Source organism: Malus domestica, chromosome 13 (genome assembly GCF_042453785.1).
Source record: "Malus domestica chromosome 13, GDT2T_hap1".
Lineage (NCBI taxonomy): Eukaryota > Viridiplantae > Streptophyta > Magnoliopsida > Rosales > Rosaceae > Malus > Malus domestica.
Window position 1 is genome coordinate 27,887,102 of NC_091673.1, and position 14,057 is coordinate 27,901,158.

At 37.4% G+C, this 14,057-nt stretch overlaps 2 long non-coding RNA genes across 3 annotated transcripts; both read left to right on the top strand.

Annotated features, from left to right (window-relative positions):
* The first annotated feature begins 201 nt into the window (after positions 1–201).
* On the top strand, positions 202–2,053 carry LOC114820340 (uncharacterized). Its single transcript, XR_003767820.2, has 3 exons — positions 202–659; positions 1,161–1,227; positions 1,874–2,053. It is a non-coding gene; the product is annotated as an uncharacterized lncRNA (long non-coding RNA).
* Positions 2,054–8,795: 6,742 nt separating this feature from the next.
* On the top strand, positions 8,796–13,215 carry LOC103405354 (uncharacterized). 2 transcript variants are annotated; one of them, XR_003767907.2, is made up of 7 exons: positions 8,796–8,939; positions 10,005–10,074; positions 10,215–10,321; positions 10,467–10,565; positions 11,462–11,525; positions 11,691–11,816; positions 13,097–13,215. It is a non-coding gene; the product is annotated as an uncharacterized lncRNA (long non-coding RNA). The 2 variants fall into 2 exon arrangements; XR_524423.4 differs by lacking the exon at positions 13,097–13,215 and having other exon boundaries at positions 11,691–11,978.
* Positions 13,216–14,057: the final 842 nt, after the last annotated feature.

Below are 14,057 nucleotides of genomic sequence, written 5' to 3' on the forward strand. Positions count from 1 at the left end.
TAACGAAAAACTTATGCTTAGTTAAAGTAAGTTAACAATGGGTAAAATTGTACACGCGTGTGTTAATTATCCAATGTTAGAAACACTATTTTTGATAAGGGGACATATTTCGTGAAATTTGAAATGTGTACCAAACCTTATCTTTTTCTTCTTTTAAAAATTGTCCTGTGTCCCCTTTTTCCTCACCATCAATCACTCACTTTCCCTCTTTTCCTTCAACCAATCAGACACTCCCTCACTTCTCTCATCCAATCAAATCATCTCTCTCTCTCATCTTCTCCTTCTCTCTCTCACCGTGACTCCCTCTTCTCTGCAACAACAAGGACCATACATCAAATCTCACAAATTGAGCTTGCAACCACCATCATCACATTTCTCTCATCCTTACGAATCCAACTATACAAACCGATCGTAAAATGGTTGAGTTTTGAACACCCAACTAAGAAGCTCCGACTCGGGCGAGTTTTCCCTGACTTGTTCCCGGCCGAGTTACAAGCTTTTGGGATGTTTGGAAGCCTCCACACAACTCCCTTGAGTCAATAGCCTAAGTTTGAAGTTGAGTTAACGTGGAAACACAGGGTTTCGAGGTGAAGAAAATAAGTCCGAAACTTTCGAGGCTTTTTCAGGCCACTTCCCATCCATTTTTGGACTTTTGGAAGGTACAATCTTGTTCTACTCTTCTCCAGCTTCATTTCCATATAAAGCACGTTGAAAATGGTTGAGAAATGAGCAAGATATGAAGTTTTGAAAAATTTCTAGAAATCGACAACCTTTCATAGTTTCCAACGAACCAGACAGAGGCGCCGGTGGCGACGGCGGTAGAGGTCCACCAAAGAAGAAGACTAAATATTCCGTTAAACTTAACAAAATATTTTGGCACCGTTACCGTTAGCGGAATATTCCGTCAAGTCTGACAGAATATTCCCTGAAGTCTGTCAGTTTCTAACCTACGCATGGGTGCGTGTGTGGCCGTGGGCTAGGCGGCGCGTGAGGGAACGTCTAGCCTTCGACCGGCGAGTGCTTGACGTGTATGGGTCCATGACATTGAGGAGAATGTTTTGGTATATTTAAACCCTTCATTTGAGCAAACAATGGGGGTTTTTCCTAGCCTTTTAGTATATGTCCTAATTAACTAATTAGTATAGTTGTGTTGCATATAGGTGAGAACTATCTCGAGGACATACGAGGACAAGCACGGCTAGAAGGTTACGATCCATCGACGTGTCAGTGAGTGGGCATTTTGTTTTTATATATATTATATATAAAGTTTTATAGTTTCCATAAATGATTTTACGCCTATATGCCATGATTTTTTTAATTTTGAAAATGCTGTTATGATGTTGAGATTTATATATTGTCATGGCATATTCACATATATTATATTTTGCTCATCATACATGCTTGCATTGGTGTAGTACTCGCTCCGGGTCAAGGCCAGTCTTTCACGTGTATGTGCACATCGCACCGCACGTTCACTTTGGATCCATTGTAGGTGCCAATCCTGTTGTACAGGTTGCCCTAGGCAACTCCGACTTGTATGTGCTGCGCTTAGCGCCAGTCTTCACATGATTGTAGTACTAGTTATATTATGATTACACAAAGTCCTGTTCATGTTAGGAATTATCTGCATGAACTCGTGTGTTAGCATAGATTAATGAGCACATGATTTTATTATGCTACTATTGAGATATTTTGCGATTTGGCGTATTTATAGATTTACTGTTGATTTACAGTTGTTTTCATGCATATATGTAGTATGATTTTCTGGAAACTATACAGGTTTTACGGCCACGGGTTAGTATGTTCTGAAAATAAATGTGTTTTATAAACCTTTGTTTTTGCCCACTCACCTTTCTGTTTTTCGCCCCTCCAGGTCCTAGATAGCTGAATTCTCTATGGCATACGAGGAAATCTCTGGTGATTCTGACATACGTCTAAATGTAGGAACTTTTCTTGTTATGTAATAAGTACTTAGCTAGTTTCGACTGCACTACTTATGTCATCTATGGTCTGAACATTTGTGCTTTATGGGTTCTTCCCACCACTGCGCACTCTCTACTTTAGTTTAAATAATTGTTAGTTTGGTTTAAATTTATCCACATTTTTATACTTCACTTTCCTTTATGGTTACGTCACCTTCGGGAGACAGCCAGCATGCCTCGACTCCGGTCGGGGTGTGTCAAGTAAGCTTGAAAGTAAGAATGAAATTCACAATTGCATAGCTAGATGTGGAAAACCAAAAGTTTTCCTTTTTAAGCAATTCAAAACTACGAAGAAAAGAGAACTGCTTTGGTTCTTTGATGGCATGATTCAGGCTTATCTACGGCTGCACTCCCTAAAACTCAAACTCGCTTTCACTATACCGTGTGAAACTCATTTTTTCTCACTTCACCCCATTTTCTTACTTGCATAGTTACGAGAGAACAAGTATATGACGTCTCTCACTATGCCTCATTTTTTAAATTTGGCAAAAATCTGTCAAATTTATGAATGAAGGAGTGTGAAAATCTCCACCTTAAAAATAAATAAAGATCTCATGTTTGCTTTGGAAAATCGCCACTACAACAATACATTCTAAATAACTGAAAAGCTAATTACACCCAAGTTCAAATTGCCTTCCTCATAAATTAGGCCAAGTAAGAGCGAGGATGAGTTTCAAGGGGTGTGCCATCAATAAGTCAAAGAATTATGGTTGTTGAGTTAAATTTAAACAAACTCGAACAGTCTAGACTCTCATAAACTAGGACTCACTTACTCCCTTGTAACCAATTTTTTACTCCCTCATCCCAATTGTCATTTTGTCTTGATAAGTCAATATTCTAAACCAGTCTAAGGCATATTTCAAAGTGGTTTATGTGCGTTTGATCCCTATATATATAAGAATCAAAAGTCCTTTCATAGTAGTTTATGTGAGTTTGATGCCTCTATATGAGAACCATGTTAGAAGTATCCCCTTAAAGCCATTCATTTAATGTAATATATTTTGGAATACTTATTTTGTTAAGCTCTTATTTAGTTTAACGGAAGGGCAATGTTTATTGTTAATCACTATTTAATGTATTATGTGTTTAATCAATAACAGAATCAAAGGAAATTAATCAACCTAAGAGAGAAGGGATCTAAGTGTTAGATCAATGAGACCTTTGTCTTATGTTCAATCCTAAAACCACACATAGGATTGTCAATTAGGCATTGACAATCCGTTAAGTCTAGTATGTGTTAGATCAACTCAATCGGGAGTATGATCAGTGGCGGCAGAACCTTGAGACAAGGATTGGCCTAGGCCCATCCTAAGTTTTTCTTTGCAACCCTCCTTCTATTGGTATTATTCTTCTTTCATTTAGAATCCTCCTCTTATTGGTCAATGTTACAACAATTCAAACCTATTCTTTCGTATTCCAAATTTCAACTTCCAAGTCTGATTGCATCCCACCACTAACTCGATTACTTTATTATGTATGTCACATAGCATTTGATAAAATAAAAAAAAACAAAAAAAAAACCCTAACACTAATCCTTCACTTTTAAATGAAAAAAAAATCTACTTTGATTTTTCTATTTCACGGTGCAACCCAGAAGCAGGACTCCAAATCTACAAAGCTAATCTTCTTCTCATTTTATGAAATTTCATATATATTGTCATACCAAATTCAAATTAATTCAACAACAAGATTTGTGAAATATATCTTATTCTCTATAACTTTTTATTGTTTATCCTCTATCTTACCTCTTATTTAAGTTTTAGTGCTTATAATTTTTTTTATTGATTCACACTATTAAATTTAATAGTATAGATGGCAAGGTTATCATGTAACAAGTAATTGTGTACATTTGGATGTACTTTTAAAATAACTGAAAGCGCATTTGGTGAAAGTGTTTTTAGGTTTCAAAAGTATGGAAGAATCACCAATTATATACTTCTTGTAAGAAGCAATTCAAGTTCTTTTTCGGATTCACTTGCACTTTAACTAAGGATTGGTTCTATAAACACTTTCATTAAAAGCATTTTCAGTCATTTCCAAAACACTTTCAAACACATCACTGACAATGAATATGTTACTATGATGTTTTGTTTAGTAGTTTTGTAATGTGTTATCTGCCAATTTTTTTTTAACATTTGTGAAAGGCCTCTTCTCATATGAATTTCTGGCTCCGCCACTGAGTATGACTATTATCAAAGTCATTAATGTTAGACACTAAGACAAACACATAGGTTCTCTAAAGGTTGTTGAGTACACTGAACAACGATCAACAGAGAGTTCTAGCATACATCTTTATATACTAAAACCGAATACGGGTGGTACTCCAGTGCTTGGACATTTTTGCCCCTCGATTTTTCCTCTATTTGGCCTGTTATTGCTTTCTTTGTATAGTTGAGTGACTCTTCTGCTAACAAAAATGCCCCTGGCTTTTCTCTTTTCTTACCGTTTGTCTCACCCCTTGGCCATTCTTCTGGTTGACGGATTTGCCCTTTGGCTTTTTTCATGGTTTATGAGAGCACTTCCACCGGGGGTGGGATAGGCCGGCACACAGCCAAAAAAATGGCCTGGCACCTAGGGAACTCTCTCCAGCCCAGTAGATTGCCTGGCACCCAGCCCAAGCTGGTCTCCAGGCCAGCCTAAAATTGACAGACCTTGGGACCGGCCCGTGTGACCTCATGCGCTAGGCGCGTGGCACGGATGCGCGAGTGGGTAGGAGTAGCAGACACAAAAAGTAGAGCAGGCCCGCATGCGCAGTGCACTCAGCCAAGTTGAGGGGGAGGCCACGTGGCCCAACCTGGGCTGTTGGATTTCCAACGGGTAGTTTTTCTAGACTGTTGGATTTCCAATAGTAAAAAAAATTTGAATTATAATTTTGATCTGGACCGTTCGATCACAAATCAACCGTTTGCGTTTTTGAACCCAAAAATTAAAAAAATAAATAAATAAAATGCCCCAACGGTCAGAATTATGACAGTTGGTCACGTGGCACCTTATAGGCTGCTGGATTTGAATATTTTTCAAATCCAATGGTCCAGATTAATTAACTAAATTAAAAATTATGAAATTTAAAAAAAAATACAGAAAAATTTTAAAAATTTTATTTCTTTTTCTATAAATACCTAGCCCTCATTTCAATAAATTTCAATATTTTTTATACTTTCTACATTTCAATATTTTCTACACTTTCTACATTTCAATATTTTCTATACTTTGAGAGAAAAAAATGACTTCGTGGAAGCTCATTGAGGATGTTACGTTGTGTGAATGTTGGGTTCACACAACTCATGACCCGATTATGGGTAATGAGATGGATAAGCGAGAAATGTGGAGTAAATTACGAAAGCATTTTGCGATGTACATGGAAAAGGCGCCATAAGTAGTCAAGGTCGTTGGAAAAAAACTCAACGCATCCTTTACTTGTTGTGTATTCCACCCACATCAATATTTTAATTTATTTATTTGTGTTACACCTACACTTTATAATACTGTCTTATCCCACATTTATAGGCACTACAAGCACAAGCTTTCTACAATGCGAAGAACCACAACAAATCATTCAACAAATGGGAATGTTGGGAAATTGTCAAAGATTGCCCCAGATACAAAATTGTGGCAACCGGTCCAGAAGTTGTCATGCACAGTATGGGTCTACACAGTTCGCTAGAAGCAGACACGGCCCAACAAGAAGGCGACACATTTGAAGACACGAAAGGGACGACTGAAGAAGTGCCGTAAACCCAACCGACTCATCAGTCCCTCAGGCCTCAAGGTAAAAAGGCATCAAAGAAAAAAGGTAGTTCTTCCAAAAATGACTACACTAAATATATGGAGGAACTTGCTCGCCAAGGTGATCTGAAGATGGCGCGGGAAGCGGCTAGAGATGAGGAAAATGCTACTGCTATGGCAGCAAATTAGCAACTACTGAGAGATGTGATGTGGCGGCTGAGAGACAAAGAGAAATAGTTAATCGAGAGAACGATATGATTAGAGAAGCACTTAATCGAGAAAATGAGATGCTTAAAGAAAAAAGGATAGCTCAAGCAGATCGTGACATTATGAACAAGTCTCTAGTAGGGCTGTCTTCGAATTCAAAATATTTTTGGACATCGAAAAAAAAAGACGTCGTATGAAGGAGGCATGCAAGAGATGCGGAAACAAGTCAAAGGAGTTATATCTACACAAATCCTAGCAACGAAGATCCTAGCACCACATATCCTAGCTCCAGAGACTTTGTATAATTTCGTATTTATTTGTAGTACTTTATTTAATTTCTTATGTAATTTTTATGTAATTTCGTCTTTATTTTTAGTACTTTATGTAATTTCTTATTTATTTTTATTTATAGATGTAATTTCTTATTTATTATTAGTACTTTGTGTAATTTCTTATTTATTATTAGTACTTTATGTAATTTCTTATTTATTTTTAGAACTTTATGCAATTTCAAATTTATTTTTTGTACTTTATTTAAACACATCAAATAAGTTTACATAACCTCACCAAATAAACTTTAAAAAAAAACACACCAAATAAATTTATATAAACTTCAAAAAATACACTTTATTCTTCAACCACAAACTCATTTTAATTATCTTCACCTTCTTGCAATCCCCACTGGTGCTTAATCAAGTCATTCTGGCGGGTTACGTGCCAATATGGCTCTTGCAAATCAGTGTACTATTGAACGATTAATTCATTGTAACGTCCATGCCGTTCTAACAGCTCGTGTTGCACGGGATCTTCAGTCCGATCATGGCATAGCAGATACTTGTTCTTGAGTTGTTCATTGGATCCGGCTCGTATTCATCGACGACATCATAATCATACTCATCTTCCACAATCATGTTGTGGAGAATAATACACATCATCATGATGGATTGAAGAGCCTTGGCTTCAAACATTCTAGCAGCAGACATGACAATCGCCCAACGAGCTTGCAAGATACCAAAACAACACTCCACATCCTTCCTACACCCCTCTTGACATTTTGTGAAGTGTTTTTCTTTTTCACTCTGTGGATGTGGCATTGTTTTGACAAAGGTTGGGTAAATGCCGTCTGCAAGGTAGTATGGTCCCTCGTATTTATGGTCATTAACCCAATATGTGCATCTCGGCGATTTTCCTTGCACCAGTTCGTCGAACAGTGGAGATTAGGCAAGGACATTTAGGTCATTTTGAGCTCCTGAAACACCAAAAAAACACATGCCAAATCCATGTATCAAATGAAGCCACTGCTTCCAAAATGATACTTTTGGCTCATTTTTTTTGTTGCCATAAGCTCCTTGCCACGCACTTAGACAATTTTTCCAAGTCTAGTGCATGCAGTCGATGCTTCCAATCATACCAAGGAAGCCTCGCATCTCACCCTTCCTCAGAAGCCTTCGCATGTCCCTTGGCGTGGGTGTTCAGAGGTACTCATTGGTGTACAGGGCTTCACTTGCAGAGCAAAATTGCATCAGGGACTCCAGAACAGTTCTTTTTCCCATCCTTGCAATCTCATCCACTTGATCTGCAGATGCTCCATATGCAAGCATTCGCAAGGCAACCGTAATTTTTTGCTCAGGAAGAAGACCTAGAACATGAAAAGCATCTTTTTTTTGCACAAAATATGGATAATGGTTGCAAATAGCACTCATGATTTTGTCGAACAAACTTCGTTGCATTCTAAAACGACATCTAAAAATATGATCAGGGAATACACTGTTGGAAATAAAATAATCTTCCAAGAGATCTTTACCACGTCTTTCCTTTTTTCTATCAAAGTTTGCGGCATGTCTAGGTTTGGCTATCTAACCCATAGCTTCCATAACACGATGGGAATGTGAGGTACTCTGCCTTCTATGGTCATCATCCTCACCCTCCTCCATTGCGAAAGCCTCATCTCCACCTCTACCTTCCTCGAGATTGATCAATTCTTCCTTTGTGTGCCAACAATCTTTTCTGTTGCTCCTCAAATTGTTTATGCACTCTTCTTGAAGAAGACATTGTAAAAAAAACTCAAGATTTGAAAACGATGAAGAAGGATTTTGTGCTAAAAAGAAGGATTAAGTTTGGTGTGAGGATGGATGTAGAGATGTAGGGTTTATATGGACAAAAAAAGAAAGGATGAGGTTCTAGACAATGCCACGTGGCACTACATGATTGGTTGAAAATCTTATCGAAATCTTAGCTAAATTATTGCTAACAGAAAGTGACACGTGGCACGTCGGGATTGGTTGAAAATCTTATTGGAAATCTATCCACAAAATAGTACGTTCGGATAATGACACATGGCGTAATAAGATTGGTTGAAAATCCTATCGTAATCTTGGCTAAATTATTGTAAATAGATAGTGACACGTGGCGCGTCGGGATTGGTTGCAAATCTTAGCGGAAATCTATTCACAAAATAGTACCTTTGGATAATGACACATGACATGACAAGATTGGTTAAAATCTTATTTGAAATTAAAACTATTTTATTTATTTATTCTTTTTATAAAAAATTTAAAATATTTTAAATGGGCTGAGTGCCAGTGAATTTTGTAGCGGTGGAGATCGTTTGTGCCAACACATTTTTAGACTTTGTGCCAGCGCATTTTTTTAGGGGTGGAAATGTATTTGGCCCTATTACTGTTCATTGGAGTCTATTACTGTTAATTGAGTGGATAAATGTGCTGAATGCTGGCGTGTTAAGGGTGGAATTGCTCTGATTGGTTTTGGTGGTTCCTGCAGAGAGAATGTGGGAATTGACTGTGCCACGTGTTAGTCATCGTGTTGTGCTCTTTTTGGGGTTTATTTTGCTTCGTTTCCGTTTTCTTTTCTTTCTTATTCCCGTTCCCTCTTCTCTGTCGCTCTCGGTTTGTTTTTCCTTTTGTTCTCCACTGTCTGCTTCCCTTTCGTTTTCTTTTGTGTTTTGGTCATCTCAGCCCCGCTTTTCTCGCTTTACAGCTACTTCCTTCTCTGGACAGCTCTTTGGTGCGTGATTTTTTTTCCATTTTTATCTTCCTTTGTAGATTTTTGTGTTAGTTTGTGAAATGGGTTTTCTTCTGTTGTGTTTTGAGAGATTGGGTGATGGGTTCTTATGGATTTTAATGTTTTAAACTCTGAGAGGAGTCGGTGCCTGTGGGGAGAGAGGTCTGGGTTTCAGTTTTCAAACCAGAGGAGAAAATGGAAATTTTTGACATGGGTTTGTCAAAAATTCAGAAATCAAAGAGGATTTCACGGGTTTTAGGTTGTGCTTCTTAATGACCATGTCTTTTACTCACAATTGGCAACATCATCCATGAATGCTTGCTGCAGGTTTTCGGAAACTTAGAGAGAGAGAGAGAGAGAGAGAGAGAGAGAGAGAGAGAGAGAGAGAGAGAGAGTTTGGTTATTCTGTTATAACACAGGTAGTTGGTCCTAAAAGAATTATTCCTGTTAAGCAAAGATAATTGCGTGGGGTATGAAATGTGTTGTAATTGTTTTCAGCTCATATTTTTGACAAGTCTGGGATAAATTGGTGGGTTAACTATGTGTGTTTCTTTGCTCGCTGGTCAGCTTTTCTAATTTCTATGTAAACCATTGATTTTATTTGGGAAATAAATGGAACCCCATATGTTTTTTGCTTAAAGTATTGATCTTTGAGTGTTACTCAGTAGATATTAGATCGATTGGAGGCTACCCATTTGAAAAAGAAGACAGATCACATGGATGATGGATCATGTGAGGTTCTCCAATTATTTGAGATCATATGGAAATATTTAAGTTGTCATAACTAAAATGATCTGAAAGCTTATTGAGAATTGTTGTAATTTTCTTTTCATTGTAGTACTTTCTTAAACTAATTAGAGCTAATGATTGTTAATTCATTAGCATTCAGTGCATATGCTTATTAATGTCTGTTTGTTATCTTAGTGGCATATGGTGGTTTAGTTGCACCCTGCACACATGCAGCTCAAGGATGACCCCAAATTGTTCCTCCTGAAATGATGTTGTGTTTATTTGTAAATTTTGCTGCTCATCTGCAATTCACCTTTTGTCTTTTGATATCTTTTACAGGTGCAAAACGCCATAGAGTATTTAAACATCATCGGGGCCTTGGATGAGAACGAGAATCTGATTGTTTTAGGTGGGGAGAGATTTATTATGCTTTCAATATCTCAAATATTTTGCATTGTTAATTTTCTGTTACTTTCGTTGCTGCCTCGCCTTTTTTTTTTGCCCTTTTAACTCTATCATCCAACTAACGTTTATAATTACCTTGGATAGTTCTATACTAAACTAAAGGAAACAACCCAAATGAGTCTTTCCATCAGGATCGCCCAGTCCACCAAGAGCCTCCAACTTGAAACCAAACGGGCAAAAAACAAGTAGAGGTTGGTTGCCTGCAATCTAAACTCCCAATAGTTAGGCTTTAAATTTGTCAACTTTTGGATTTTCAATTAAACCGACCTCAAGTGGATAAAGCTTGGTTATTGTTGTTCATTTTTTTAGTTAATTGTTTGGTTTGGTCGGTACTAGATAATGTGTGATCATGATGAAAAGATTAACAAGTTAGCATTTGAGGTTATCGAGAAAGCCACTCCGGTTTCAAGGCTCACCATGTTCTCCTCTTGCAAGGTAATAATTACATTATTTGTTATCGCAATTGGATTTTCAAATTTGTGTCTTAAATATTATTTATGTTTGAATATTTTTGTTGAATAAATTTGTGTCTTGAATATATGAAGTGCAAGTTCAGTGCAAATGGAGGCCAAAATGAGTTAGGGGTGAGGGTCGGAGATCAATAAGTACCAAAGAGCGATCACTTTCGCTACCTAGGATCTATCTTGCAAAAGAACGAATAATTAGATGGAGACCTCAACCATAGAATACAAGATGGATGGATGAAGTAGAAGAGTGCATTTGGCGTGTTGTGTGACCGTCGTATGCCACTGAAGCTCAAGAGAAAATTTTATAGGACAGTAATAAGGCCGGCGATGCTGTATGGCACGGAATGTTGGCAGCGAAGCATCAACACGTACATAAAATGGGTGTAGCAGAGATGAGGATGCTTCGTTGGATGTGTGGGCACATAAGAAGGGATAAGATTAGAAATGAGGATATCCGAGATAAAGTAGGAGTAGCTGAAATTGAAGGAAAGATGAGAGAAAATTGGTTACAGTGGTTTGGACATGTGCAAAGAAGGTCTACTGACGCTCCGGTTAGAAGATGTGACTACGGGATAGAGGTCCAGGGCCGAAGGGGTAGAGGAAGACTTAGGAAAACTTTGAAAGAGACTCTAAGAAAAGACTTAGAGTACTTGGATCTAATGGAAGATATGACACAAAACCGAGCGCAATAGCGTTTTAGGATTCATATAGCCGACCTCACTTAGTGGGAAAATGATTTGTTGTTGTTGTTGAGCTAAATTTATTGAGTTATCTGAATAGATCTTAAATCTTAAATCTCATTGCTTGGTCCACAATTCATGAGTCTCATGTGAAGGCTGCTTTTAACGATGTCCACAATTGCAGTTCTATAAGCACTAGGTGGATCATAAGGTCAATCATGTGCGAATTCCGTTGGCAATCACTTTCAGTATATTCTCTATCTTCTTCAACCTCAGTTTGATTTTAATTAAAGCAGAGCATGCCTTGAGTCACTCACATCTGTATATTTGGAATACATTGTGTTCTGTATTTATTTTTAGATTGGAAAAGGTACCGTTTGGTTAATAGTGATCCTCAACTTTTGTATTCGCAGGAAACCACTACAAAGGTTACTACCCAAAAACCCTGCTCAGCTGCAAATAAAGGCCCATCACTGACTGTTAAGAAGGCATACATTAACAGCTCTGAATCTAAAGAGAGCTCTGAATCTGAAGATGAGGTTTGTGTTCATGCTTAAATATTTGTATCATCTGAAAAACTTGCCTTTACATGTTCTATACAGTTTTGAAACACAAAATAGCACACCTTTGTTTATCTATGGATATATTTCCAAAATATTTTAAACACTCACGGCAACGCGTGGGCACTTTTTCTAGTGTCATCTAAGGACTAATTAGTTGCAATGATGCAAGGGTCGGAGACACCACACATGCCTTGTGGATATGTCTTTGATCATTGGACAATGTGACAAAGTACATGGCTCATCTTGGGCCTGTTCCTAGAGCATTGTTAAGGTCGTTAATTTATTCATAGAGACATGTGATTGTACAATAAAGGATCTTTAACCTTCCATAGTGGAATAAAAATACTCTAAAATATGATTCGAGAGTCTTGGCAAAAGCATATGAATATGACTTAGGAAGAATGTTCCAAATCATATTCACAAGAATCATATAGAGAAGTATCACGTTGGATAGTAGACATGAAATAAATTATTAACCAAACAATTTGGTCAAGAGTATTGAATTAAAGTGGGACCATATTTCATTGTAGTTGTAACTAAATAGGTTATCTAACTACTTCTACTTAACTTGGGTAGCCATGATATACTGCTAGGTGTCATTAATAGTTTGTCAAAGCCCTAAAGATTAGCAATCACTAATCTTCATCATAGGCAGAATAGAAAATAAGTCAATTCACAATCGATTATAAGAGGTACAATCTCTCACTGCCTCGCTGATTGGGAACCTAATGGATCGTACACCATATAATGAAGAACATGAAGAAATATAAATAAGATGGATAAGATCAATTAAATAGTTTAATTGAGTATAGTGAAGTTCCATTAATAAGTTAATTAATCATACGAATAAGTTTGTATTGGGCTCTAAAATAGTTTAGGGTTTTCGAGGCCCAATGGCTTTGCTTCAGAAGGCCCATTAGGCTTAAGTTTATGACAACTTAAGACCAAAGGAACAAAAATCCCAATATTAAAGGGCAAGGCGGGCTATGCTAGAGGGTAGAGACTAATACACCCATGCCACTCAAGTTAGAGTGACTGTAAAAGGGGTGTTATAACTACAACCTCATTAGGATTGTTAGAGTATAAAACTTGGAGGTACATTCTCTCCTTTTCTCTCTATAACAGCCCGGCCACTGTAGGAGGATAATCCTCCTTTAGTTCTTCCATCTCATCTTCACATCTCACCCTTGGTGTGAGTTAGAAGCACTATCCTTTTGATGCTTGAAGAATCATTTCATCAAATCCTCAAGGAGCAGAGGAGCAAGGAATGAGCAAAGATCCAAGGATTCAAGGAGTTAAATCCATGGAGCATAAGAAGAAGATTGAAGGTCCTCGCATGGGTGAAAACCTTGTGAAAACAAGAATGAACTTCAAGGGTATGAAAGCTCAATCTTTCTTCTTTCTTTTATGAAAAGAGTCTTGGTTCACCTCAAGCCCTTGAATTTCATGGGACCTACATTTGTTTTGAGTTCATGCTTTCATTTGATTGTTAATATATTCATGTGTTGCTCAAATAATCTCTACATAGCCAAAGCTTTTCCTTCAAACCAGGCATCGTGAGTTTGATTCATATTACACTATTGTCACAGTGGCGTAAGTTTGATAAGCGTGCGCTTTATATATTAAATGTTAGGACCGTGTACCTTTTCTTTTCCCTTATTTTATGATTAGTCACCTCTTTATTATATAGGCATCTCAGTTATGAGTTCAATTTTGAACTCAAAAATAAGAATTGCTCTCCTTGCACTCAAATTTTCCCGGCCCAATGTAAGAATTTGATTCCCAACTAATTTTAGGGGTGTGCTATCCATACAACCTTTTTTACTTCTTACACACATCTTGTTACTTTCTGTCATTTGATCTGACGGCCGGAAATTGAGAAGGGTATGTGAGAAGTAAAAAGAGGTGTGTAGATAGCACACCTAATTTTTTCACACAATTTTCCAGCTCATTGTGAAAGGACTAATTTATGAGGAAGGCAATTGGAACCGGAGTACAATGGACAGACACCTCTATCCATTATCCGTCCCTCTGTGGAAAGCCTAATATATGAGAAGGGCAATTTGAACTTGGGTGCAATTAGCTTGTTTATTATCCAGAATGAATTGTTGTAGTGGCGATTTTGCAAAGCAAAAATGAGATGTTTATTTAATTTTAAGGTGGAGATTTTCACTCCTCCATTCGTAATCCATCTATTGATATTCGTCAGAAGTCACC